Source organism: Chiloscyllium plagiosum, chromosome 28, assembly GCF_004010195.1.
Source record: "Chiloscyllium plagiosum isolate BGI_BamShark_2017 chromosome 28, ASM401019v2, whole genome shotgun sequence".
Classification (NCBI taxonomy): Eukaryota; Metazoa; Chordata; class Chondrichthyes; order Orectolobiformes; family Hemiscylliidae; genus Chiloscyllium; species Chiloscyllium plagiosum.
The window spans coordinates 39,960,889-39,988,050 of record NC_057737.1 but is presented as its reverse complement, the minus strand read 5'-3'; the positions used below and the strand labels follow the sequence as shown (position 1 = coordinate 39,988,050).

General features: G+C 41.2%; 1 protein-coding gene across 6 annotated transcripts in view; it reads right to left on the bottom strand.

Moving 5' to 3' along the window:
- The window catches only part of gtf2ird1 (GTF2I repeat domain containing 1), a 210,664-nt gene that overhangs the window by 164,959 nt on the left and 18,543 nt on the right, over window positions 1-27,162 (bottom strand). Inside the window, exon 2 of one of the 6 annotated variants that reach the window (XM_043718735.1) lies at window positions 22,970-23,089. The exons of the other annotated variants lie outside the window; for them this stretch is intronic. The gene's annotated coding sequence lies outside the window, so the exon portion shown is untranslated. The remainder of the gene's footprint in view (window positions 1-22,969; window positions 23,090-27,162) is intronic. 6 annotated transcript variants of the gene reach the window in all.

Below are 27,162 nucleotides of genomic sequence, written 5' to 3'. Positions count from 1 at the left end.
ACAGAGGTTTTAACCACTGCACAGTTCTGAACCTTACCCAAATCAACTTGGAAGACACTGACAAAAGAAATTGTTCTTTTTGCAATTTATTACAACCACAAGAGGAAGTCAATCAAGTAAGGGCAATAGCAGACTTTAATTGTCAAAAGAAACCAGATCCCCTGCTGAGGCAATGCACCTGTCAGCCTTGGCTTTCAGCCAAGCATTCATAATGTGCACAGGTGAAGAGCGGGTCTCGCTGTTTCCATTGAAACAGTAAACTTTTTTCCAAAGAATGTTGACAATTTTTTTTTAATTTCCCCCCTCAGCATTTTCAGCATAATTACTATTGTTATTGTAGGGCTCATTTTAATCTGTACATAACGAGTGAAAGGGCATTGAAAGGGTCATGAAAGGGACATGTGGAAGGTTTGAATTGGCATGCTGGGCACATTGACAATGGAAGTGGTTGGAGGGCATAAGTTGGCATAGGATAGAATGGGGGTGGGGTTTGAGCAGCACTAAAACAAGCCAAAAATGGTATGAAATAGCTGGAATAAAGCCCGTAGGAAACAAGCCAATTAACCAGTCTACCTCAAAGCATTTCAACATCCATTCCCACTACTGCTCTCAGGGTTGGTGGGCCCAGCTCCATCTGATTTAAGCTACCTGCCTCAGTCATCAAAATTCAACACTAAATCTTTATCAATCCATAGTTGAATTCCTGGAGTCAGGATTTCTAACAAGATTACAAAGTTTTATAAAAGCCAGTTGATGATTCTTAGTAACATACATCCTTAGGGCTTACAAGTTCCAGTGGAAGGAATGCTGAGCACATCCATTAGCTATTCCACTATTCCAGTACACTGTTTAACTGAGGTGATGCCTTATGTATCTTAAATGGGTTAATGCTGCTACTAAAATAGCACACATACACCTCAAACGTATTAAATGACTAACAGGTAGAAAAGATTATTTCTGTTCTGCTATCCGTTTATTAGCCAAATTCAGATAGTCTGGACAAATGAAAAGGTATCACTCTTTTTGCTTCTCAGGATTGGTTTAGGCAGTGAATAGTTGAATTTAAACATGAGTTAATAATAAATGATTGCTCTGTTAAAATCCTCACAAATCTGGAGGTTCTTCAGCTGAGTTAAGGACAGAGTTATTCTCAACAATTCTACTATGGATAGAGATGAAAATCACACAATTTCTAAGCACACAACCAGACAAAAGATCTAACAGAGTCACAAAGGGAAAAGGACATACATTCTACAATCAGTTTAGGATATCTGGTTGGCGTTAATGAGTTGGACCGAAGAGTCTGAATCTGTGTTGTATAACTCTGACTCTTAACTGTTCTCTTTAAAGCATTGTCTTTAGGGAATTACAGGATATTTCTGGCGGGTTGACAACCCCAGAGACAATGGAAAATAACTGCTGGCTAGGATCAGATATAGGTTGATCACTGACACCGAAGATCTGACAAAGGTAGAAAGTGCTCACAAGATGGCCTGTACACATAAAGTATCAATGATCTGAAATCAGTACCTTGAAGTCAAGGTACCTGAAGAAGGGCTTATGCCCGAAACGTCGATTCTCCTGTTCCCTGGATGCTGCCTGACCTGCTGCGCTGTTCCAGCAACACATTTTCAGCTCTGATCTCCAGCATCTGCAGTCCTCACTTTCCCCTTGAAGTCGGAAGGAGCAAGCTCCCAAAATGCAATCCACAACACAATCAATCTGTAAAGGTTAACTATGGTGATGTAATGTGCAATTTAGATACTTTAATGTCATTTATCTTTAGAGTTTTTGCTTCTGAACTAGTGGTATGTGGGCTTGGTGTGTGTCTATGATGGAGTTTAAGGATTGGATTGTACATATTTCTGTAGCCATGGTAATTTCTTATGCAAGTATGTAAGAGGTACTTCCTGGAGAGTAACAGAGTTTTGATTTTATTGGGTGAGTTGTATAAGTGAACAGAATAAACAGTGTACATTAGGTTTCAGTTTAGGAAGTCAAAAATTGATTTTTATTTTTGATTAGGGGATAAGCCTTGGATCAGAAAGCTCTTTTTATTTCAGATTTATAGGAGTATTGGCTGGTGCTAGATGCATGAGACAGTTGCTCCTGCAGATAGGGAGATAGCTAAGAACTCAACGTGAGGAGTTTAGTTTGAAGGTTCAAGACAAGTATTGATTGATTGTTTGATGCGTGGTCACATGTACCAAAGTGCAGTGAAAAGCTTTGTTTGCAAGCAGTACAGGCAGATCATAGTAAGCAAGGACATACAGATTGTAGAGTGACAGAGGCATACAAGAGGATATTTGAGGCTGAGAAAGCTCAGTTATATGAAGACAAAGAAAAAGCTCTCAGATTCCCAAGACTGGGTATTTAAAGCACAATTAAGCTAACCCCTATAAATGTGATGGAAAAGGGAATTCTAGCTATTGTGAACACTGCAAAAGAGTGTTGTCAGGATTAATGAGATTATATGGATGTAGGTTCGCTCGCTGAGTAGAAGGTTGGTTTTCAGAAGTTTTGTCACCATACTAGGTAACATCATCAATGAGCCTCTGGTGAAGCACTGGTGTTATATTCCGCTTTCAATTTATGTGTTTAGGTTTCCTTGTGTTGGGTGATGCCATTTCTTGTGTTGGTGATGTCATTTCCTGTGTTGGTGATGTAATTTCCCATTATTTTTCTTAGAGGGTGGTAGATGGGGTCCAACTCGATGTGGTTGTTGATAGAGTTCCAGTTGGAATGCCATGCTTCTAGGAATTCTCCCAGTTAAAGTGGTCTCCTACCTCATCTGTATGGGACAACACATCCATCCTAGGGCACGCACAGGAATTCTGCCAACAAATACATCGATTTGGACCCCATCTATCACCTTCTAAGAACAGGAAATGACATTATCAACACAGGAAATGACATCATCAAACACCAGGAAACCTAAATACATAAATAGAAAGTAGGACATAGCACCAGCGCTTCACTGGAGTCTCACTGATGTTACCTAGTATGGTGACAAAACGTCTCAAAACGAACCTTCCAGCTTAGCGAGCAAACTTACTTCCAGAACCCCAACCTGAGCTACAAATTTTCTCTAAACTCAATAATCAGATTATATTTTACAACATTTCAAAATCTTTAAACTTGTGTAAATAGCTTGGATTATTCTATTATTTTCTTCATTCTTTTTACATAATAAACCTCTGCCCGATTGTTAACACTCCAAAGCTGGTTACAGTTAAACCCTGTTTAAGTGCTTGGGAGGGGAACAAATATCCAGAAAAGAGAATGAGACAGATCGCTACTGAGGGTACTTGTCAAACATTGCCGTGGTAGCACTAACATCAATTGAAGTGCCTCCTCAGAACAGAATGTCTTTTTTCAAACAGTTCCTCAGTAAAACAGAACTTAAAAAGAATAGATTAGAATTATATTTTGTTGTCACATGTACTCAAGTAGAGGGACACAGGAGTACAGTGAAAAGTTTAAAATGACGCCATTCATGGCGCCATCTTAGGTACAAGGTGTCTAGGTACAAAATCTTTGGTAAAAAAGTAGAAAACTAAAGAAATAAATTAAAAGCTTAACATTACAGTTCATCTCAGTGTAAAGTAGCAACTAAGAAATAAAGTTGAAAAGCTCCAAATTATAGTCTTTCTGTAGCCGTGGGCTTGCTATTACTTCATGCTGGGCTTTCCGCATGAGGGCGCAATCTCTCCCCAACAAGGGGTCAATCCCCATGTCTCTGCAATGCCATCTCACCGCCATCCTTCAACCGCCTCACCATACGCTGCCAGAGTTCCTCTCTGCTGCTGCTCTGGGCCCCCAGCCACCCACCAGCAGGCGTTCTGTATAGGCATAGCACCTCCCTCGCGATTGACCTCCAAAGATAGACATGTTGCTGAAGCTTTGTTTGCATTCCAAGAACAAAACACAAGAATTTCAAACAATCACAACAACTTAGAATTTAGGGACAAAACCACCAAACAGCATCCTTTTCCCTTATAAAACAGCATAGGGGGGCTCTTTATTTTTCCCAGCAACATTCCTCTTCTTTCTGGGCACGGTCAACAGAGGCATTTTAGATGAAGTTACTGTCATCCAGAAGCCTAGCCACATTCAGATATAGTCTCCCTCTACTGGATCCTTTGTTCTAACTCTACAGTTTGAGGCTGTGGCTGATATGCTTTTCCAACGCTTGCTCACGTTCCACTATCTGCATCCTTGCCTCAATACAATTCCATTTCATCCAAGAGATAACATGTGTGCCTCAATGAAAAGACACTCACCCATTGTTTGTCCAAATGGCATTTTGGCTATTGCACACAGAGAGAAAGCAGCTCACAACCTCCTTTAGACAACTACAATATCACCAAAGGTTTGACACAAAGTCTGCTTGATCTCCCCTGACGTTCCTCATAACAAATCTGGAACGCTGCAATGAAAGTAGACTATCCCTCTAATTTTGATGTTTGTATGACTATAGTTTGACTTTAACAGAAGTATTTTGTCCTGGATTTTTTATTTTGAAAGAAAAGGTTTTAAAAGAAAGTTAATGAGCTACCTATTTGAATCCAATAAAGTATACAGCTTGAGGCGCCTCGGGATTTTTTTAAAAAGGGTGGGAACAATAGAAGCAGAGTCAAGAGTGTGGTGCTGGAAAAGCACAGCAGGTCAGGCAGCATCCGAGGAGCAGGAGAATCAATGTTTCTGGCATAAGCCCTTCATCAGGAACAATAGGAGCAGCTTGAATGGGTGGGGTCAAGCTCCACAAAACTAGGATTTTTAAATTTTAGTTTTCAATGGGGGTCATAAAGCTGGGTGGAAGCTGCAGTACATCTTTCCCTGCTTTGTCTCGGTTTTTCCTGCTGGACTGTAGAATTGCATGTAAGACAATCTATTTTTCAGAACGTGCCTTTCCCAAGGGTGTGTTTATGGGATGTTACTATATTGGAACAGTTAATTAATAACAGTTGATATATCTATTATTTTGTTAAGCATTCCAATAAGCCAATTCTTTTCTCTTATTTTTGTCTGTATTTTTAACTGCAGTGTAAAAATAAAAAATGTGTTTTGCTCAACAGTGCGTAGTTTGACCAATTGAATTGCATTTGGATCACAGCACACTTACCTTTAAATATGAAAATGTTGGGGTCTAGGCTGTCTTCTCAACATATTTTGAGGGGGTTTGGTCTGGTCCACAACATTAATTTTTGGAAAACAGCCCCAAGATGAGCAGCAGTACATGCTTTTCTATTCTGTGTACGTATTGTAAACATTTGTGGCCATAATTAATACACAAATGTTGCATTTTCTAATGAGGCACAAATGTACACTACACACCAGGAAATGTCCCACAGCACAGAATCAACATGCAGGAACTGTATTAACTTCACATTTAGAGAGTACAGCTTGAAAAACTGTTCATAAAGGGCACTTCCTTCAAATGTTACCAATAATTAGCAATTGTCTGTCCATTTCAGTTCAGATTTTTTTTTGTTTTGAAAAAAGTGACTCCAATAAACATTAAACATTAGACTATCTAGTGACTCAGACTGTGAGCAAGATCATAAGCATGGGGGAGTTATAGGATTCATCCTATGAATTCCTTTTTAAAAAAAAACATTAACAACAGTGTACAGCTTTGGTCTCTGTATTTCAAAAAGGATAAGGTTATAAAGCAGAGGTTGACCCACACCCCCTGAACTAAAAGTGAAACACCAAACCAGGAGAGCCTCCCCCTATAATCTGCAAAAGGGAGTGTGAAAAGTGGTGTAACCTGCTTTTCAGCAACTTCTATGGATAGATAAAATAAACCCCGACACTCATTTTAAAATTAACAAGTAACAATTTATTTACTTACCTCTTAACAGTGAACAAATTAGCTAAACTATTAACAAATCAAATAAATCCCTTCTAATTAGTAAATCTTCCCGAATAAAGCAAGATTCGAATGGTATGCTGTTCCAATAAATAGGAGTGCCACACATGTATAAAACAAATTAGAATGTAGTCTCTTGAAATTATAGTCAGGTTACATGTTTTCCAGAATGTTCTGTGCCTTCTCCATGGATTCTTCTGTCAGGAATATTAGCTAGTTGTACCATTGGTACCATTCTTATTTAGATGCTACTTTCTCTAGATGAGACTGAGAGAGCCAGCGATTCTCTCTTGACAGTGGAGGGTAGCTAGCTCTGGCAGATAGCTCTGGGGTCTTTGTCCAACTGCTCCCTTCTTTAAATACCCATGAAGACATATCAATATGTCTTACAATAGGATTGGTCCTATATTATCAAAATCACTAGACTTAGATATCAAAAACCTATTAAATTTAAGTACCTGGTTCAATTTGATTGGCTTAATTCAAATGCCTGTTGCCTTGGCCAAACAAAACTGCTGCTTGGCCTGATAACTGTATGGTCTTTTGATATAAACGCTTTCATTTCGGTGAACTCTGTGTATTTGCAAACTTTCAAGTTGCTGCCCACAGACATCCATTTTAAATCTCTAAGCACAAAAAAAATCTTTTAAAGGAACCACACAATGCTGTCCACCACCCCACACCCTAGTACTTTACAATATCAAATTCTATCTTTGTCTCCCAATCTACAAGTACTCTACTGTTATAAAGTTGAAGGTGTGTACTGTACCTTTAAGAGACAATGAAGATTGAAAAGCTGGCAAGCACCTGTCTTGTGACTGGCAGCCTGCACAAAGTGTACTGAACAATTTGAAGATTAATATTTAAGCTGTAACTTAGATACCGAGTTGTTTTCACAACAATTCGAATTTAGCTAATCCATTTAAATTGTGCCCCAAGATACTAAAACCCAATCAAATTTGAATTTTACTGTTTTGACAACATTGAACCAATGAGACGATCTGGGGTATAAAAGCAGGCATTTTGGAGAGTTAGCCAGAGTAAGAGCACCATCTGCCATTTGAACGACTGCCTGCAACCCTTCTCTCTGAAAGGTACCTTTTTCATATGAAACAGCTTTGCGGCAGAAGACCGGGGATGACCCAGGGGAATCTACAAACAGAGGAAGTTCAACACCTGAAGATGGTTTTGAAAATTGGTTGACTGTAAATTTAGAAGGGGTTTTATCGGATCACTATATTGTTATTGAGTGGGAGGTAGATAACAAATTTTTAAGAGAAAGGAGGCTTAGAGTTGTAAATAGTTGTTGTTTAGTGTTCTCTTTTGGAGTTAAAGAATAAATTGGGTTTTTTTTCTTTAAATAGTGGAATTTAGGTAGTTCTCTGTCACTCATACTTTAACAGATTACGAGGCAAGGTGAGTTTTTCTGTGTGTTTGGTTTAATTAGCAGAAGGGTTTACCATCATGTCATAACACTACTCAACTTCGCAACAATGTAAAGGCCATGGAAGCACAATTCAAGAGATTTAACTAGGCAGATTCCTGGGATGAAGGGTTGATTGAGTTATCAAGAGCAGTTAAACAGGTTAGAAGAATAAGGGGTGATCTTGTTTAAGCATTAAGAGATTCTGATGGCATTTGACAGGGTAGAGATGCTGACAGGATATTTCCACTAGTAGGGAAACCCTGAACAAGGGGACATATTGTTTAAAGAATGTCCCTTGTTCGGTATCTAAAATGTGAATGAATTTATTTTACAGACGGCAGTCTGAAATTCTCTATCTCACAGCAAAAAAGAGGAGGATAGATTTTTGAAAGTTAGAGGCTTTGAGGTGCTGGCACAAAGGAGGAGCTGAGGCCTGGGGTTGATCAGCCATGCTCTTATCGAATGGTAATGCAGACTTTAGGGGCTCAATGACCTACTCCTGCTCCAACTTCTGATGCTCTTGAGCCAGAATGGCTAACATATTTTAAATTTTTGGAATTTAAATGATTGGCAACATGAGGAAACTTGTTGCTTTTTTAAAAAAAACACATTATTCGTAGTCTGTAACCAGTCAGAAAAAGGTGGTGAAAGGATATAAGTCGTGTCAAATATAAAACATTCTTGTATTTTAAAAAAATCTTTCAGGTTTGTATTTTGATTTGGACCATCACCAATAATCAAGTGCTTCCTCACCATTATCCGATGCTTTCTGTATTTTCATTTGGAGACAGTGCATTGAATAAAGTCACCATGAACCCAAGGGGCCTCAGGGCTGCTCCCTCATTAGAAAGAGACAATTGGTGATGACTTTAACCTGAGCGTTGCCACATCCCTCAGATGAGGGGGAGATTGAGAAGAAGAGTCCTTCATGGTAGCCTCAGCTGGGTGCAGAAATTGAACCCACACTGTTAGTGACCCTCTGCAACACAAACCAGCCAATCAACCAATTGAACGAGCCGACCCCAGTGGCAGAGGCAGTGCAACATGGTCAAAGACACCTGACAAATTTCTCAACTCTCCAGTGGCACTTCAGAAGCAGATTAGGATCTGCTCTCTTAGTATCTAAAGACTAATAGAATGCGAAATACTTTGGAGTTCAAGGTAGTGAAGTAACAGATGCTCTGAACTCATCAATTGCATGTTTTAATACATATTTAATGTCTCTTATGGCACAATGGTAGTGTTCCTACCTCTGAGCCAGGAGGTCTGAGTTCAAGACTCACCTGCTCCAGAAATGTCTCTGAACAGATTGATTAGAAAACATGTATTTAAGATGTATAAAGAATAGTCCGGGCTCCGTGGTGCATTGGTAGTTACGGTTTTGGTAGAAATCTGAAAATTTCTTCAGGATTAAATGATCAGCCCCCAGATTAGGAACACACTATATTATTTTGGAACTTTTGAATCACTGCATGCAGACAGAAAGGCATTCATTAAAGACGAAGTCTCAGAAATAGTTCAGCAATGCCTGAAGATATAAGGTCAGGCCATTAGAAACCAGTTTCAATCAATCAGAGAGGTATGGTTCATTATAAGAGAGAGGGGCTTAAAGAATGGTGAGATGCAGGGAAGGTCATAGGCAAAGACCAAACAATTATTATTGTACGGTATGATAATCAAAGTGTTCAAGATTGCTTAATGTTGATAATAAACATGCAGATTATAAAAGGAGTTAGAGAAAATAAGGAGAGACTTCTCATATCCAAATCATACACAGTGTATAAGGATCAAACTATCACAATTGCCAGTTTGCCAGATCCTGGACAAATCAGTTTGGATGTTTAATAACAGGCCATTAATGCCAAAAAATCCCTGCCAAAAGTGGATACTAAAGTTAAATATTTACCAGAGGGGACTATTCAATGAAGAAATGCAATGAATATAAGGAAAGACCGTTGGAATTTATAAAAGGTGAATGCAAGTACCCGATGGGATCAGGACCATGGGTTGGGAAAAGATGGAAGGCATGAAAACACAACACAGATTCAAATATAGTTCTGGGAGCTAGAACATGCCCTAGTAAGAGATCACAAATCGTTGAATGGAATTCTGTTAATAGGAATGAGAGGTCAAACAGTAAGTGCCCCAAAACAGAGTGAAGGCAAGGTAGAAAGTGTACATTAACAAGGACAAAAATGATCGTACAAACCAAGATTACCACCATGCGCAGAGGCCCGTGTGATCAGCAAGGTCTATATGGCCACAAACAAACTAGAAGATGCCAAACAAGGAAAATGAAATAGCTGGAGAGAATTTGGAGTGGAGGCAGATAGGGAAAACTAGCCATATCACACATATGTGGATATGCACAGAAACAGTGTCTTCTGATAGGTTTATGACACAAGATGACACAAAGACAAACCACGATCTGAGAATAGATTCATGGATGGCAGCAAAAGCCATCATCGTCCATTCAGTTGTCAGAGGTTGGGACAGCGGGCTGAGTGGAGGTAGTGAAGGGTCAGGAACAGGGCAATGAGCATTCAACTTTGAATGAGTGTTCAAGAGACAGCAGCAAGCGGAGGAATGGTGCACGTGCCACGGATAGAATGGCTCACTTTCACCTTCCTGTTCAGTGTCAGGAGATACAGGGTTTAGTTCAGTCTCACCCAGTTCTGATCTGCAAAGTCAGATCAATCCATCTAATTCCCTCTCAGGTCTTTTCCCTCCCCTTTGGGTAAACTAACAGTCTTTCACAGGAGACACAAGCCCATGTTAACTTTGATACATTGGCATCAGGGTCGTCAAGTGAAGAAACAAAACCTGAGATTGTGACAGCAAACTAAGAATGAATGTCCTTGAATGAGTGCACCAACATTGTTTATTTTCTGGGCTCTGGGACAGTGTTACAAATCCCATCAGCAGGGGAGATTCTGAAATGCATTTGCCACTCATCAGGCAGAAACAAATGATGTTGAAACCTCAACTTTGAATGGTGCCTTTAAGTCATAACTGAAACATGCCAAGCCCTGCCCTAAACCACCCACCTCAATCTCTACCCTCCTCAAGGTTGGTGACACCAAGAAATTTGAACATCTGTGTTCCTGGACAGAAATGTGGCAGAATCAATCTGGAGGATTCTGGCACAGCCTAAACTGTAAATCACCTTGCCCAATTCCTTCGCTCCCTGAAACTTCACACCCCTCCAGACTTACAATCATGCCCTTATATTAAACAAGTCAAGCAGGAGACAATGTCAGTGGACTGTGTTACAGTCAGCACACCCTTGTGGGCTAACCGGCCAACAGGAATGTGGCTGTGAAGCAGTTCCCCAATAGCACTTGTCCCAAAACGACAGGAGCAACGTTAAGCAATGTAGATGTTGGCAACAAACACCTGGTAAACATAGCTCTGCACACAGATCATGTATTTGCCACATGATCGTCAGATGCCAAGCACGGTTGGAACATTAATCCCTACCTGCACCCAGTGATTATTTACCACAAAACTGAAAAACCAACAGGAAGATGCTGCAAAAAAATCCTACAGGACTGAGCAAACAAGATAAATATTGTGTTGTAAATTCCTGCAGGATACCTGGTTTATTAGAATTCTCACAAAGAAAGAAATCTCAAGGGATTATTAGAACAAAATCTGAAAAATGTTTTGGTGTGTGTTAGAAAATTAAGCAATTGTGGTTTTACTGTGTTGCTTTTACAAAGTCAGGTCAGTCTCAAGTGCGTTACAAGTCCTTTCTTTCGAGGTGTACTCACTGGGGTAAAGTGAAGGGGTTCATTTGCAAATAACAAGCATCCACAAGATGCAATGTGATAATGAGATGATAATCTGTTATTGGGAGCATGGTCCGAGAACATATTGTAACAGAATTCAGGATACATCACGTGAAGGTTAGGGGATGCAGTGGTGGTACTGAATTAATCCGATGCTGTGCACAGCAACAAAACCAGTACAACTGAACACCTTACTCTGAAAAAAAAAAACAACCATCTCAAGAGTCTGCTTTGTATCTTTTTACCCCAGGAGGACACTCCACAGATCTGTACTTTGAATCACATAAAAGAAATGCTGACTCATGTCAAGGGACGGCACAGGGCAGCACTGCTGCCTCACAGCGCCAGGGACCCGGGTTCAATTCCAGCCTCGGGTGACTGTCTGTGTGGAGTTTGCACATTCTCCCAGTGTCTGCGTAGGTTTACTACGGTTTCCTCCCACAATCCAAAGATGTGCAGGTCAGGTGAATTGGCCACGCTAAATTGCCCGTAGTGAGAGGTGCATTAGTAGGGGAATGGGTCTGGGTTGGTTAGTCTTCGGAGGGTTTGTGTGGACTTGTAGGGAATCTAATCTAATCAGTTTACTACATTCGCAAAAACCTTCCAAAAGGACAGAGGACTGTATACTCAGGAGGCAGGTGATAGAAAGGATAATAGTTAACAGATATCTTAATCAACTAACAATGTTTTCATGATTTCTTTTCTATAAATAAAGGCAATGGAATTCAGAACCAATTCAGAAAATTGTCTTCAGAAGCCAAGTACAGGCCAGAGCATTTTTATTAATTCATAGGATGTGGGAGTCACTGCATAAATTCAGCAATTATTACCCATTTCTAATTGCGCTGAAGGAGGTGGTGAGCTGGGTTCTTGTATATGTAGGTATTCCCACAGCACTGTTAGGGACAGAGTGTCAGGATCTTATGCAGGAATGGTATTTACTTCCAAGTGAGGATGGTGTTTGCCTTGGAGGGTTAATCGTGTTCCAGGTATATAATGCCCTTGTCCTTCCAGGTGGTAGAGGTCACAAGGTTTGGAATGTGCTGGTGGAGGAACCTTGGGGAGTTACCGCAGTGCATCTTGTGGATGACACAGTGTACTGATGGTGAAGGGAGAGAAGGTGAAAGGTAGTGGATGTGGTGTCAATGAAGCAGAATGCAGTTCCTAGATTATGTTGAACTTCGAGTGTTGTTAGAGCCACCAGAGAGGTGGTGAGTATTCCATCACACCACTGATCTGTGTTTTGTAGTTGGTTAGACATAGGGCATTTGAGTCACAGGAGGTAGGTTACCCGCCACAGAATTTCCAGCCTCTGACCTGCTCTTGTAGCCACTGCACTGATATGGCCTGTCCAGTTCAATTTCCCATCAGCAGTAACACCAGGATATTGATCATGGGCAATTCAAAGATGGTGATGTCATTAAATGTCAAGGCCGATATCTGGATTCTCTCTTGTTCATATTTGCCAGGCATTTGTGTGGCACATGTGACTTGGCAAGGCTGGATATTGTTCAGATCTTGTTACAATGAACATGGACTGCTTCAGTGCCCGAAAAGTAACGAATGGTGCTGAACATTGTGCAATTCGCAAAAACCCCTACTTCTGACATTACGCTGGAGAGAAAATCATTGATTAAACAGTTGAAGACAGTTGGGCCTAGGAGACAACTCTGGGGAACTCTAGCAGAGATATTGTGTAACAGTGATGACTGATCTTCAGCACCATAACCATCTTACTTCGTGCTCAACATGACTCCACCCAGCAGCAAATCTTCTTTGGTTTACAATGACTGCATTTTTGCAAGAGTCGCTTGATACCATATCAAGTACAGCCTTCATGTCAAGGGCAGTCACTCTCACCTTTGAGTTCAGCTCTTTTGTCTATATTCAGCCCAAAGGTCTAATGAAATTAAGAGCCATGTGGCTTTGGAAGCAAATGACTTGCCACTTAACCGTTATTGTACCAGCCTCCACAACTTCCTGTGGCAGCTCAAAAAGCATTACCAAAAATGCTTGTAAGAAGGCCTATGGTGTATCAGCGTTCATTAGCAGAGGGATTGAATTCAAGAGTCGTGAGGTGATGCTGCAGCTGTACAGGACCTTGGTAAGGCCACATTTGGAGTACTGTGTGCACTTCTGGTCGCCTCACTTTAGGAAAGATGTGGAAGTTTTGGAGAGGGTGCAGAGGAGATTTACCAGGGTGTTGCCTGGAATGGAGAATAGGTCATATGAGAATAGGTTGAGAGTACTAGGCCTTTTCTCATTGGAACGGCGAAGGATGAGGGGTGACTTGATAGAGGTTTATAAGATGATCAGAGGAATAGATAGAGTAGACAGTCAGAAACTTTTTCCCCGGGTACAACAGAGTGTTACAAGGGGACATAAATTTAAGGTGAAGAGTGGAAGGTATAGGGGAGATGTCAGGAGTGGGTTCTTTAGTGTGGACTTGTTGGGCCGAAGGGCCTGTTTCCACACTGTAATCTAATCTAATCTAATCTACATGGATAGATGCTTAAGCTAAGACAAATGTTCGGCACAACATCGTAGGCCGAAGGGCCTGTTCTGTGCTGTATTGTTCTATGTTCTAAAAATTAGGTTTGTACATAGGAGGTATATAGTCTACCAAAAATTATACGGATGTAAATATGGTTATTAACTACTTAATTATTTTATAAATGTACTGCATCAGCAGATTTGGAAGGTACTGGGGAAATCATTAATACTTGGAAACAGATGTTTAAGTGGAGGTGGGGGGGGGGGTTACATTTATGGAGATTTCACTGTTTAACTCAACTCTCAGACAAACTGTCTATACTTCAGACCATTGTTGAAAGATCTTGGCTCATTTCCTGATCAGCATCATGCCCTCCATTTCTGTAATGGCTGTCAGGATGGTAAAGAGAGCTTGTGGGACTTGAACCCTGGCCTTCTGGGCCAAAGGTGGGGACACTATCACTGCATGACTAGCTCCTGTGGGTCTTTGCTTTGCTACTGACCTTGAGCGCATCAGTATCTGTGCTCACATCTTGTTTGTAACTTCTGGCCACACACGCTCTTTTAAGAGTTTTTTTTTTTAAGATTAGATTACTTACAGTGTGGAAACAGGCCCTTCGGCCCAACAAGTCCACACCGCCCCGCCGAAGCGCAACCCACCCCTACATTTACCCCTTACCTAACACTACGGGCAATTTAGCAAGGCCAATTCACCTGACCTGCACATCTTTGGACTGTGGGAGGAAACCGGAGCACCCGGAGGAAACCCACGCAGACACGGGGAGAACGTGCAAACTCCACACAGTCAGTGGCCTGAGGCGGGTATTGAACCCAGGTCTCTGGCGCTGTGAGGCAGCAGTGCTAACCACTGTGCCACCGTGCCGCTCCAAGTCCAGCCAAATCACTGTTGTAACTCTAGCCTGAGCCAGCCAAGGTCATTGCAGTCAGTATAACAATAGTGGCTTCTATCCCTATTCGAGTCCCTAGACCTTTCCAATTCCGGAGAATACAGGGAGAATATACTCAAACTATCAAAGCCCTCTTCTTTACAGTCAAATTACAAATCCTGTTTCAAATGACATATTAATCAAACATCTTAATTATTTATACCTGGAATTTCGTCATTTTTCAACAGATTCACCTTGAGTCACTTACAGCTCGGAAAGCTCCATAGATTAAAACGATGCGTGCATACATTTTATGGCCATGAACATTAGCCGCCTTAAAATGGAAGTTCCAGAGCCATCATCAATTTTCATTAACCTCAGAAATATCCTGAAGATCCCAGGGTATGCTATCATTGGGGGAGTTCTTTATAAATTCTACATGCACATTATTCTCATTTAATAAACTGGAAACTGTAACTATTATATGGCTTTGATCTGATTTATTGCTCAAAACAAACTCAGCTAGTTCCCTACATACATCGAAAAGGTGAATTCTCAACAACTAAATATACAATCTTTCAGGCAGGCAAAAGCCAGAACTGTAGATGCTGGAAACCAGAATTTAGATCAGAGTGGTGCTGGAAAAGCACAGCAGGTCAGGCAGCATCCGAGGAGCAGGAAAATCAATATTTCGGGTAAAAGCCCTTCATCAGGAGCCTATAAGGTCCTCTGAATACAATCTTTCACCTCACTAATGACAGGGATCAAGTAGGAATAAAATACCATTAAGCTTCTAGTGACACTACAGGACCAGTAGCTATCCAATTAAAACAGAGATCTCCAATGAACGATTATTTCAAAGCTTTAAATGCTGCAAGGATCAGATCCTTGCAGCCAAATTATCGATTAGAAGTCACATGCTTGGTTTGGCATGCCATTGTGTTTGACTTTCTGCTCATTCTCTCCTTGGTGTCTCTCTCTCTATATATAAAAATATATACTATTCTGCTTACCTCATCCATCCTTCCTGTGGAAAATTATTTCAGTACTTCTATCCTTCAAGCCCAGTCTTTGTTCAGTGGTTTCCTCCATTCTTCCCACTCTTCACTAGCAAGTCCCTCTCCCCCTACTAAGGCTTTGCTCAGCATTTTCAAATGATAAGTACAGATCCAAGAATCATGGAGGTCACAATTTGGCACATTGCTCCCTGAAAGAGTCAACTGAGATTCAATCTGTTGGAGTCATTGCCCCACTCATAGAATCATAGCATCCCCACAGGCCATTTAGCTTATAAGGTCCTCCGAATAGCCGTCCACCCAGACCCACTCACCTGTAACCCTGCATTCTCCATGGCTAATCCACCTAGCCTGCACATTCCTGGACCCTATGGGTAATTTAGCAAGGCCAATCCACCTAACCCACACATCTTTGGACTGTGGGAAGAAACTGGAGCACCCAGCGGAAACCACACAGACATGGGGTGAACGTGCAAACTCAACAGAGACAGTTTCCAGAGAGTGGAATTGAAACAGGGTCACTGGTGCTGAGAGACAGCAGTGCTAACCACTGAGCTACCATGCTGTGTTCCTTCTCCATATCACCACAATTCTTTCATAGAGGTTACTACTACCATCACGCAAGGCAAAGTTTTATCGCATGTCTCTAAATCCTTTTCCAATACTCCTAAATTCAGTGCCCTCTGGTAGACTCCAACGGTTGATGGTTGGATCAGATTGTAACCTCCAATTGTTATAATTCCAGATGATGTTACTACTTGAATAGTCAAATCCCAGAAAGAAATCTGGCTTGATAGATCATATTATGTTTCCCTTTTTAAACACGGTGGTCTTCCATTGCAACAAGTATGCAGGCTGCAGACTTGTCTTTAACAATAAGTCAAAAGTGTTTTATAGAGAAGAGATGTTAAAGAAAAACCTTCTTTTATGATAGCTTAAAAAAAAAACCAAACCTCATCTACTTTCCAACACCGTCACTTTACAGACAGAAAATCAAAATCCAGAGGAATACCTTCCCTATCAAATCTGACGTAACTGCTTTTTCTCATTTCATGAGCTCTGAGGCCTTTTCCTTTAACCATTCACTCAACCTTGGCATTAACCTTTTGTCCGGCAGTTTCATATACTGAAAGGTTTAGTTTCAGTTAAAAACAAAACTTCAGTCTTTTTTTGGCAGCAACTATGAAGAGAAATCAGAGTTAACGTGTCAGGTCGAGTGGGATGACTGGATCTGAAATGTTAAAACTGATTTCGCTCCATAGATGCTGCCAGACCTGCTGAGCTTTTCCAGAAATTTCTGTTTTTGTTTCTGATTTGCAGCAGTCACGGTTCCTTTGATTTTTATCTTCATTATCCCGGGAGAAACTATACTTGAACCGGACTTCAGTTAGATCACTTTCAAACTGCCCAAAGGTTTTCCAGTCTCTGGGTTTGTTTTCAAAGCTAAAATCAATCCTTTATGATTCTATACCAAGCTAATATCTTTTATTGTTTTCTCTCTTCTGTCTTAAGTTGTCTACAATATAAAGTCAAGCTTCCATTCATATTTCAAGAGGCATGGACTGCTTTAAAAATCACGGTTGCTAAAAAGAATGAGTTGGTTGAATAATGAAATCCTCTTCACAAAAATAAACCTCTAAAATTAAAAACCCAAAAACAATGAACATATATAAATCACACATGACATAACCCACATTCTCAATGACATAATTTTTCACCCTCTTTGCTTATCAAAAAATCAAACCCGTGCCCTAAAATATCTAAGACTCTGCTCCTGCAACCTTTTCAAGACATTCTGTGGGAAGAAAATGCCTCACCTGTTTTAAATGTTTTTAAACAGTGGCTTCCAGTTGTAGATTGTCCGAGGAGATATGCTCTCAACATCTACCCCAAAATACATAATACTCTGGGGCCCCTTGTCAGCCAATGAGAAATCGCTGTAAATCAGGAAAAAGAAAGGGCAGTAGGAACTGAAGCAAACTACAATTACTAGGGAAATGGTACTGAGCAAATCATTGGAGTCCATGATAGACTTCAAATTTGAAAAGAAGTGACTAGTAAGACAGTTGATAGATTGGTTTTAATTTTCCAAAATTCTCCAGATTCACAGAAGATTTCATTGAGTTAGAAAATAGTAAATGTGACTTCTTTATTCAAAAAGGAAGTTAACTTAACGTTTATCAATGTTCGAAGCTATTACTAAACACATTATAGCTGGGCACTTTGAACATTTGGAAGTAACTGAGCAGATTCCTAAACAGGAATCATGTTTAACCAAATTATTGGAGTTCTTTGAAGAAATACCAGGGATAAAGAGAAACTTAGCTTTCCAGAAGGCATTTGAAAAGAAGCCACACCAAAACAAAAGCTCACAGAGGAGGTAACATTCACACAGGTAGAAGATTGGCTGGCTAACAGGAAACACTGAGCATAATCAGTTCATGTTCTGGTTGGTAAGATGTAACAAGCAGTGTATCACAGCGATCTGTGCTGGATCTTCAACATTTTACAAGTTACTTGATCACTTGGATGAAGAGACTGAAGCTATGGTCACCTTTATGAACTCAATATCATAGTAAAACATTCTAAACTACATTAATCATGGTTTCATGACCTTACTGAGTGGTGAAGAAGGCTCTGAGGGTAGAGCGGTCTACTTTGTTTGTAAATTTTATGGTGGTCCAATAGGTACTGATTTTAGACAGCTGTTTGATTGTACTAACGGCTCCATTGTGCCAAAAGTAAGATTATGTGGGAAAGAACCCACTTTTGAACACAAAGCATTTAAAAAAACCTAAACAACACGTCCATTTTCTCAAAATAATAGACTTGCAAAAAGCAAACAAAAAAGGCTTGTATTGATGTGGCACCTTCTACAACTCTCAAAAAGTTGTAAATTTCTCTCCAGCCACCTTTGAGGTGTAGAAAGTAAGGAGTGTGGTCGAGAGTATCAATAACAAGCTCTCACAAACAACACGACAATGACCAGGTGGGGTCTTCGTTCTAAAAGTGCACGTTGATTCAGACAATTATGACTTGCTCAAAGAAAATCCCTTACTTTTCCTTAAAATAGAGCAGAGGAATCCTTGGGCTTGCATTCCTTAGTTAAGGAAAGTAGTTGGTAGTAATCAGGAGGTTTCCTTGCCTATTTCTATGACCTGATAGCATGAAATTTTATAGGATCCAGAGTAAACCTTGAACTCCGGGGTCCACTTGCTCCATAATTTATTGCTCGGTGTCACTAGCTCTGGTAGATTGGTTCTGACAGTGAGACAGGACCTACCCAGGAATGCTGGAGGAATGCAGGATGGAGGCTGTAAGGTATAATTTTGAAAATATGGTTATATCAGGCGATTGAGTGTTCCATGGAGCAGAGCTATCCATTTGGCACAACATTTGTGGAATTTGCGTCTTTGAAGGAGAGATTTGGATTGAGTAGTGGTTCCCCAACCAATTTAAAAAGTGGTCGGTGAAAGATCCAGAGGCAACGAAGTATAAATTTTAGTTTCCAGTATTGCAATTGGGTGTGCACTGAAGGAAGATTCAAAAAGGGAATTGGAGAACTGTAGAGAGACAGGATTTGTAGGGCCATAGGTAAATGAAGGGGAATGGAATTAATGGACTTACTCCGGCAGAGAACTGGTATGGGCATGATGTTGTATTTTGTACTCAGCCTGTGATTCAATGTTAGTGAGTCCATTTTCCTGGACTTGTCATGCCTGATGATTAGGTTCATGCTGGGCAAACCATCCAGTTTTATTCTTAGTCTTTTTGTTTATGATTGCGCTTTGGTCCAACAAAAAGGCATCTCGCAGCAAACTCAACGTTATTGTCACATCTTGGCCAAACCTGACAAGGATGACAGATTTTCTCCCTTTAAAGACATTGGTGAATAAAATAAGCTTTAAGAATAAAAGAAAAGGTTTCACAATTACCATCGTTAACACTAGCTTGCTTATTATGGATTTAATACATTAAGTAAATTTAAAACTCTCCAGTTGCTGCAGTGGTATTTTAACTCATGGTTTCAGATCTTTAGTTTCGACCTCTGGAGGATAGTTCAAGAACATATCGATAAGGATACCATTTTTGGACTTTGGCTTCCCTGACCGAACAAAATGTGAAGCCTTCATCCACGTTTAAAAGTAGACATTGGTCTTTTTTTCAGCTTAATATCATAATAAAGGCAGTGTCCTCTTAATCTGAGCAGTTGAGGTGAGCAAGTGATTAAAAACTGATAATAAAATTGGTGTGGTGTTCTCAAATCTAACTATCCAAAAACCGGAATGATCACAATTTGAAACTTGTAGCCACTCCCAGAAAACAGCAAGATCGAAAAGGCCATTCTCAGACTGGTCCCAGAGGATAAGGTTATGCACACACACAACTCAAGTCCCTTGCGGGTTCTTTGAAGATCTGCCTCCTGTTGCTCTCTCTATTCTCATTGGGAGGAACATTCTGACTGAAGCAATCCTAATGTTTTCCAAGGACAGAATGAGAAATCAGCTGCTTCTCTCCATCCCTTTGAACTTATTAGATTCCCTACAGTACGGAAACAGACCCTTCGGTCCAACCAGTCCACACCGACCCTCCAAAGAGTAACCCACCCAGACCCATTTCCCTCTGACTAATGTACCTAACACTACGGGCAATTTAGCATGGCCGATTCACCTGACCTGCACATCGTTGGACTGTGGGGGGAAACCGGCGCATCCGGAGGAAACTCATGCAGACACGGGGAGAATGTGCAAACTCCACGCAGACAGTCACCTGAGGCTGGAATGGAACCTAGGATCCTAGTGCTGTGAGGTAGCAGTGCTAACCACTGAGCCACCATCCCGCCAACTTGAAAGAAGTGGTTACCGAATATACTCATGTATAGATCGATCTCATGTATAAGTTGACCCCTTACTTTTGGCCAAAAATCTTGTATTTTCCATATACCTCATATATACATTGACCCTAATTCTTTACAATTACAAATCAAGATTTATGAGTCAGTGTGCCTGCCCTTTGTGCTCCACTACGGCTTTCCAGTCTGCAGGCCATAGCACTCTGTTCCAGGTCTTCCAGTCCGCTAGCCATCACGATCCGCTCCAGGTTTTCAGAATTACTGTAATGGCACGACAGTACAGGGCGACCGCCGTATCCACCAAGTCGGTTTCCATGGTTTCAGTTACCCGCAGCCCAAACATATTACACAGAACTTTCCAGAACCAAGGACGGGGGCTGCCGGGAAGGTAAATTTCCCATTTAAATGAATGGGTTTGCTACTGTCCGCGGTTTCAGGTTTCCACAGTAGGACTTGGAACACATCTCCCACAGGTACAGGGACGACTCTACCATTCTACAATAGCAGGCAGAATGGAGACTCTTATTTTGTGGATAAATATTCAATAATGGCCATACTTCTTTTTCCTTTTGTTGTTTTATTTATTTTATATAGAGATCTGGCTCTTGTTTGTCCATTTTTTTTTTACCCATACCAAGCATGAATTTCATCCCCTCGAAAACAATACCTCATGTATTAGTCGAGCCCCTAATTTCAGCTTTAACAAAAATCTTCAAAATTCGACCTTCACGTGAATATATATGGTAGTTGGGAATCCAAGATCTGGGAAATTCCAAAGATCCAACACGATCTAGCTCACGAGGGGGCTGGATTTTGGAATTGTGGGCCAGCAATCAATTTAAAATTTTAAAAACCATAATTAATTAAAATGAATGCACACACAGTTGGCTAAATAGTCTTCTGCAGTTTAACAATCATGTGTTTCGGCATTACAAACAGAATATACAGAAATTAGTGAGACGGTGAGATGTTATTCAACTGGCCTGTACAGTTCAATTAAACCAGCACTTCCAGATATACCCATAACTAATCCTCAGCAGCTAATTTTGCATTGATGCCAATCTGTGTAGACTGAACCCATTGTCAGAGAAGCTGCAACATGCATGTCCAGGCAGAAAATGGTTTCCTGTATGACGACACGACAAGCACTTAGTGCACTGCAAAAGTAAGGTGGATGCACTGACTTCCCGCGAGGTATTCAATTAAAAGCAACAAGTCAGCACAAACACAACCAGTTTGCGCTCCTCACGCCTGGTTGTAACTGTGCATCAGCTTTCGGTAATGGGCAAAGATGGCACTCAGAAAATCACTCACTGCTCCAGATGGACAAGGCACAAAAATCACCTCCTGTTCTGGATGGACAAGGCACAAGAGGAAGCTTGGCGGCAAATCTCACAAAGGAGGAAAAGGAAAGTCGACTGGCTGCTGGCTTATCACTCTCTGCTGGAATGGCACAGAGAAGGTTTGGCATCTGTACCTGGAATTTTATTCGAGAAGAAATATTTTTTTCTCGTCCTGTGCCGAATGCAGTATCCCGCTGGGTTGGGTAATCCAGGAAGGAGTACACTGCTATTTACTGTTAGACCCTTATGACATTGTGGGAACACAAGATGCTCATGTTAAAAAGAGACTCCAGAGTCCTGAACAGAATATCGTAGTCTGTCAGATCTGTATGATTTCAGGGTGAGTGACTGAGCAGTCTCCTCACTAGTTTTAACCAGCAGGAGGACTGTGGGCCATTAGCATTCACCTAGCCATCCACTGATCAAGGTCACACTCTGGCCAGTCAACAGGATGCAATTCAAGTAGAATCTCGCAAACAATGACAGTTCTCCCCTTCCTGAAGTCAGAATCTCTCATTACCAAATGGCACGAGGCCAGGTGTGGGCTATGCAAATTTGAGGCGCTGATATCATTGGCAAATAGGCACATGTGCTGTGATAGCCAAAAACAATGTTCCTGAATGGATACGATCAGATCAAAGCAGGCATTGTAAAATACAAAGCAACGGAAATACCTACGGTGCCCAAACTGAATGGTGTTTTCCTCATGCCCTATCTGGGGTTGTGATAAAATAACCAAAACAGCTTAGATTAGATTAGATTAGATTACTTAGTGTGGAAACAGGCCCTTCGGCCCAACAAGTCCACACCGCCCCGCCGAAGCGCAACCCACCCATACCCCTACATTTACCCCTTACACTATGTAGTCTAACACTACGGGCAATTTAGCAAAGCCAATTCACCTGACCTGCACATCTTTGTGACTGTGGGAGGAAACCGGAGCACCCGGAGGAAACCCACGCAGACACGGGGAGAACGTGCAAACTCCACACAGTCAGTCGCCTGAGGCGGGAATTGAACCCGGGTCTCTGGCGCTGTGAGGCAGCAGGGCTAACCACTGTGCCACCGTGCCACAGCTTTTATGATTAAATCAACAATTAAATTTCTAATGCATGAAGCAGCAACCAGGTCTTTCTTGCATAGTAATTCCCATCACTCGGTATCTCAAATTATATTTTAACCTCAAGGTGAAATGAATTTCATATTAAACCAGTTCCAAGTGGCCATGAGTCCACAACATCCAATAACACGCCCCTCCCAAATTTTATGCAAACTTTCAATCCTACCCAGAGAGGACACGGGTTGGCTGGGCTGGAAAATGGAAAGTGTCACACTTGCACAAGCCCAGGTTCTACTTCAAATAAAAACCACAAAGTGCCAGAGAAACTCGGCAGGTCCGACTGCATCTGTGAAGACAGAAACAGGGTTAACATTCCACAGAGTCACAACCTTCCAACATAACAAACTGCTCATTTGTCTTAAATGTGCAACTCCCTTTTTTTTTTTACATTAGATTACATTACAGTGTGGAAACAGGCCCTTCGGCCCAACAAGTCCACACCGACCCGCCGAAGCGACCTTCCAACATAACAAACTGCTCATTTGTCTTAAATGTGCAACTCCCTATTTTTTTTTTACATTAGATTACATTACAGTGTGGAAACAGGCCCTTCGGCCCAACAAGTCCACACCGACCCGCCGAAGCGCAACCCACCCAGACACCTACATTTACCCCTTACCTAACACTATGGGCAATTTAGAATGGCCAATTCACCTGACCCGCACATCTTTGGACTATGGGAGGAAACCGGAGCATCCGGAGGAAACCCACGCAGACACGGGGAGAACGTGCAAACTCCACACAGTCAGTCGCCTGAGTCGGGAATTGAACCCGGGTCTCTGGCGCTGTGAGGCAGCAGTGCTAACCACTGTGCCACCGTGCCGCCCACTGTAGCTTTCTCTAAATAAATAAATAAATATTCAGCATAACCTCACATTTTCCCACATTATATTCCTTCTGCCAAGATTTTTGCCCACTCACAGTCTATGTCCTCCTTCACACAATTTTTAACATGTTTTAAATAATATCTATGTCCAGTAAAAGATCAAGTTAAAAAAAAATCACACAACACCAGGTTATAATCCAACAGGTTTATTTGGAAGCACACTAGCTTTCGGAGCATTGCTCCTTCAGTAATAAAACCAAGTAATGTACCTAGCAGTAATTGACATGGACAAAATTCTAAGAAAACACCCCTTGGTCATTGTGATCAAAGGAGCTGGACTCATTCTGTAGCTGAGTTAGGTCAAATATAGACAATCACCAAGACGATAAAAACTTTTCCTTAAGTGTTTGAAGGTAATCCAAGTCTTCAGATAGCTGCCCATTTTCATCCCCTAACTCAGTTAAACAACAGCACTGGGCCAAGATCCCAGGATGAAACAATTTCTCCTGCTTTTCTTTATTATGTCCTTAGCTAATTATCCATCACTGCTCCACCTCTTCCTGAAAAGATGAGCTGACAGTCTGTCTGGAAGTTTAAATGCCTTTGTGGAGAACCTCCCTCCCCATTTCTCTGGTTTCAGGCTTACTGACTTTGCACTTGTGTCTTCACATGTGAAGTTAAATAAACTGGTTTAAGTACATCAGCATTCTGCACAGTGTTTTAAAACATGGATCATGTTTCCTTTCAATTAAAACAAATTCAGTGTTGTTGGTTTCTCTTTATAGTGCCAAATCATCATTGTTTCTCTGAACCCTTTCCAATGGATTCTTTCCCATACACATAAACAGTATCCAAAACCGCACACAATATTCTCCAATATGTCAACCATATCACTTTCCATCACCAAGACGACCTACCTCCACCTGCAGTACACTGTCCATACCTGCCTTGTTGTTGAAAGTCTCATCTATGCCTTTGTCATCTCTAGACCTGACAGCTTCAATACACTCCTGAATGGTCTCCCACTGTAAAAGTAGACATTATCCAAACTGCTGCCCGTACCCAACCAGATACCATTCACCCACCACCTTGTGGCTCTAACCCCGCTGTCTCTCATCAGCAAATTACTCAATAAAGTTCTCACCTTGTTTTCAAATTCCCTGGTCTCAATTCTTGCAATCTCTGTAACCTCAAGCCTTCCAGAACCCTCAGCAATATCTCAACTCTTCTCAGTGACCTTTTAATGTTTCCCTGATATTACTCATTTCACTTCTTGCAGCTGTACCTGCCTGAGCTCTCGCCTTGAATTCCCTCCCTCTCCATTTCTTTACTGGTTGTTTCTCTTTTCAAAGCTTTTGGACCAAAGTAGTGTTTTGCACAAATTGATTTTCAAAGTATTTATCCAAATATTAAAATGTCTAAAATGCATACCAATGTATATTGACTTGCCCAGTCTCATATTGACTAGTCATTTGCGTTTCTTCTCTTTCCCCACCTGTATCAATACACACCTATTGTGTATATAAGCTGCTTAAATCAGTGCATAAAACTCACTCTGAATATGCAGTCATAAGTTGACAATAGCACACCCTCTTCTGAACATTGCGCAGATTGATGTGCTATGTTACGTACCGCACTGAGAAAAGGTTAACAGGCAGTGATTATTGAACTAACTTCATTTGCATCTCCCCTCAGAGAGCAATATACTCAAAGTGCTCAGATCTTGCCATAGACTATACTCCCTCCCCACTTTAAAGTAGCAACCAGTAAATTAAAATGTAAAATAGTATATGTGGATAATTTCCCAAAGTGGAATATAACTAAACCTCAAATGCAACACACTGAGTTACATACTCATTTCCAAAACACACATGACCAAAACTGCCAGAGAAATTTGCATAGTGATTAAAGAAACTATAATGACAATATATGTTTATCAGAATGACTTGCTTCTTCTTCCCTCCTTCAGGGAATATTGCTGAACAAAGAGACCTTGGAGTGCAGGTTCATAGCTCTTTGAAAGTGGAGTCAAGGGTAGATAGGATAGTGAAGAAGGCATTTGGTATGCTTTCCTTTATTAGTCAGAGTATTGAGTATAGGATTTGGGAGGTCATGTTGCGGCTGTACAGGACATTGGTTAGGCCACTGTTGGAACATTGTGTGCAATTCTAGTCGCCTTCCTATCGGAAAGATGTTGTGAAACTTGAAAGGGTTCAGAAAGATTGACAAGGATGTTGCCAGGGTTGGACGACTTGAGCTATAGGGAGAGGCTGAACAGGCGAGGGCTGTTTTTCCTGGAGCTTCAGAGGCTGAGGGGTGACCTTATAGAGGTTTACAAAATTATGAGGGGCATGGAGAGGATAAATAGACAAAGTATTTTCCATGGGATAGAGGAGTCCAGAATTAGTGGGCATAGGTTTAGGGTGAGAGGGGAAAAATATAAGAGAGATCTAAGGGGCAACCTTTTCACGCAGAGGGTGGTACGTGTATGGAATGAGCTGCCAGAGGAAGTGGTGGAGGCTGGTACAATTGCAACATTTAAAAGGCATTTGTCTGGGTATATGAATAGGAAGGGTTTGGAGGGATATGGGCCGGGTGCTGGCAGGTGGGACTAGATTGGATTGGGATTAGATTGGGTTGGGATATGTGGTCGGCATGGACGAGTTGGACCGAAGGGTCTGTTTCCGTGCTGTACATCTCTATGACATTGTGGATGCGTTGGTGATTATTTTCCAGAGTTCAATAGATTCAGGATCAGTTCCTGCGGATTGAAGGGTGGCTAATGTTGTACCACTTTTTAAGAAAGGAGCGAGAGAGAAAGCAGGAAATTATAGACCAGTTAGTCTGACCTCAGTGGTGGGAAAGATGGTGGAGTCAATTATAAAGGACGAAACTACAACACATCTGGATAGCAGTAACATGATAGGTCAGAGTCAGCATGGATTTATGAAGGGGAAATCATGCTTGACTAATCTTCTGGAATTTTTTGAGGATGTAACTCTGAAGATGGACAAGGGAGATCCAGTGTATGTAGTGTACCTGGACTTGGAGAAAGCCTTTGATAAAGTCCCACATAGGAGGTTAGTGAGCAAAGTTAGGGTGCATGGTATTGGGGCAAAGTACTGACTTGGATTAAAAATTGGTTGGCTGACAGGAAACAAAGAGTAGTGTTAAACGGCTCCCTTTTGGAATGGCAGGCGGTGACCAGTGGGGTACCGCAGGGATCAGTGCTGGGACCGCAGCTTTTTACAATATATATTAATGATATAGAAGATGGTATTAATAGTAACATAAGCAAATTTGCTGATGATACAAAGCTGAGTGGCAGGGTGAAATGTGAGGAGGATGTTAGGAGATTACAGGGTGACCTGGACAGGTTAGGTGAGTGGACAGATGCATGGCAGATGCAATTTAATGTGGATAAATGTATGGTTATCCACTTTGGTGGCAAGAACAGGAAGGCAGATTACTACCTAAATGGAGTCAAGTTAGGTAAAGGGGCAGTACAAAGAGATCTGAGTGTTCTTGTACAC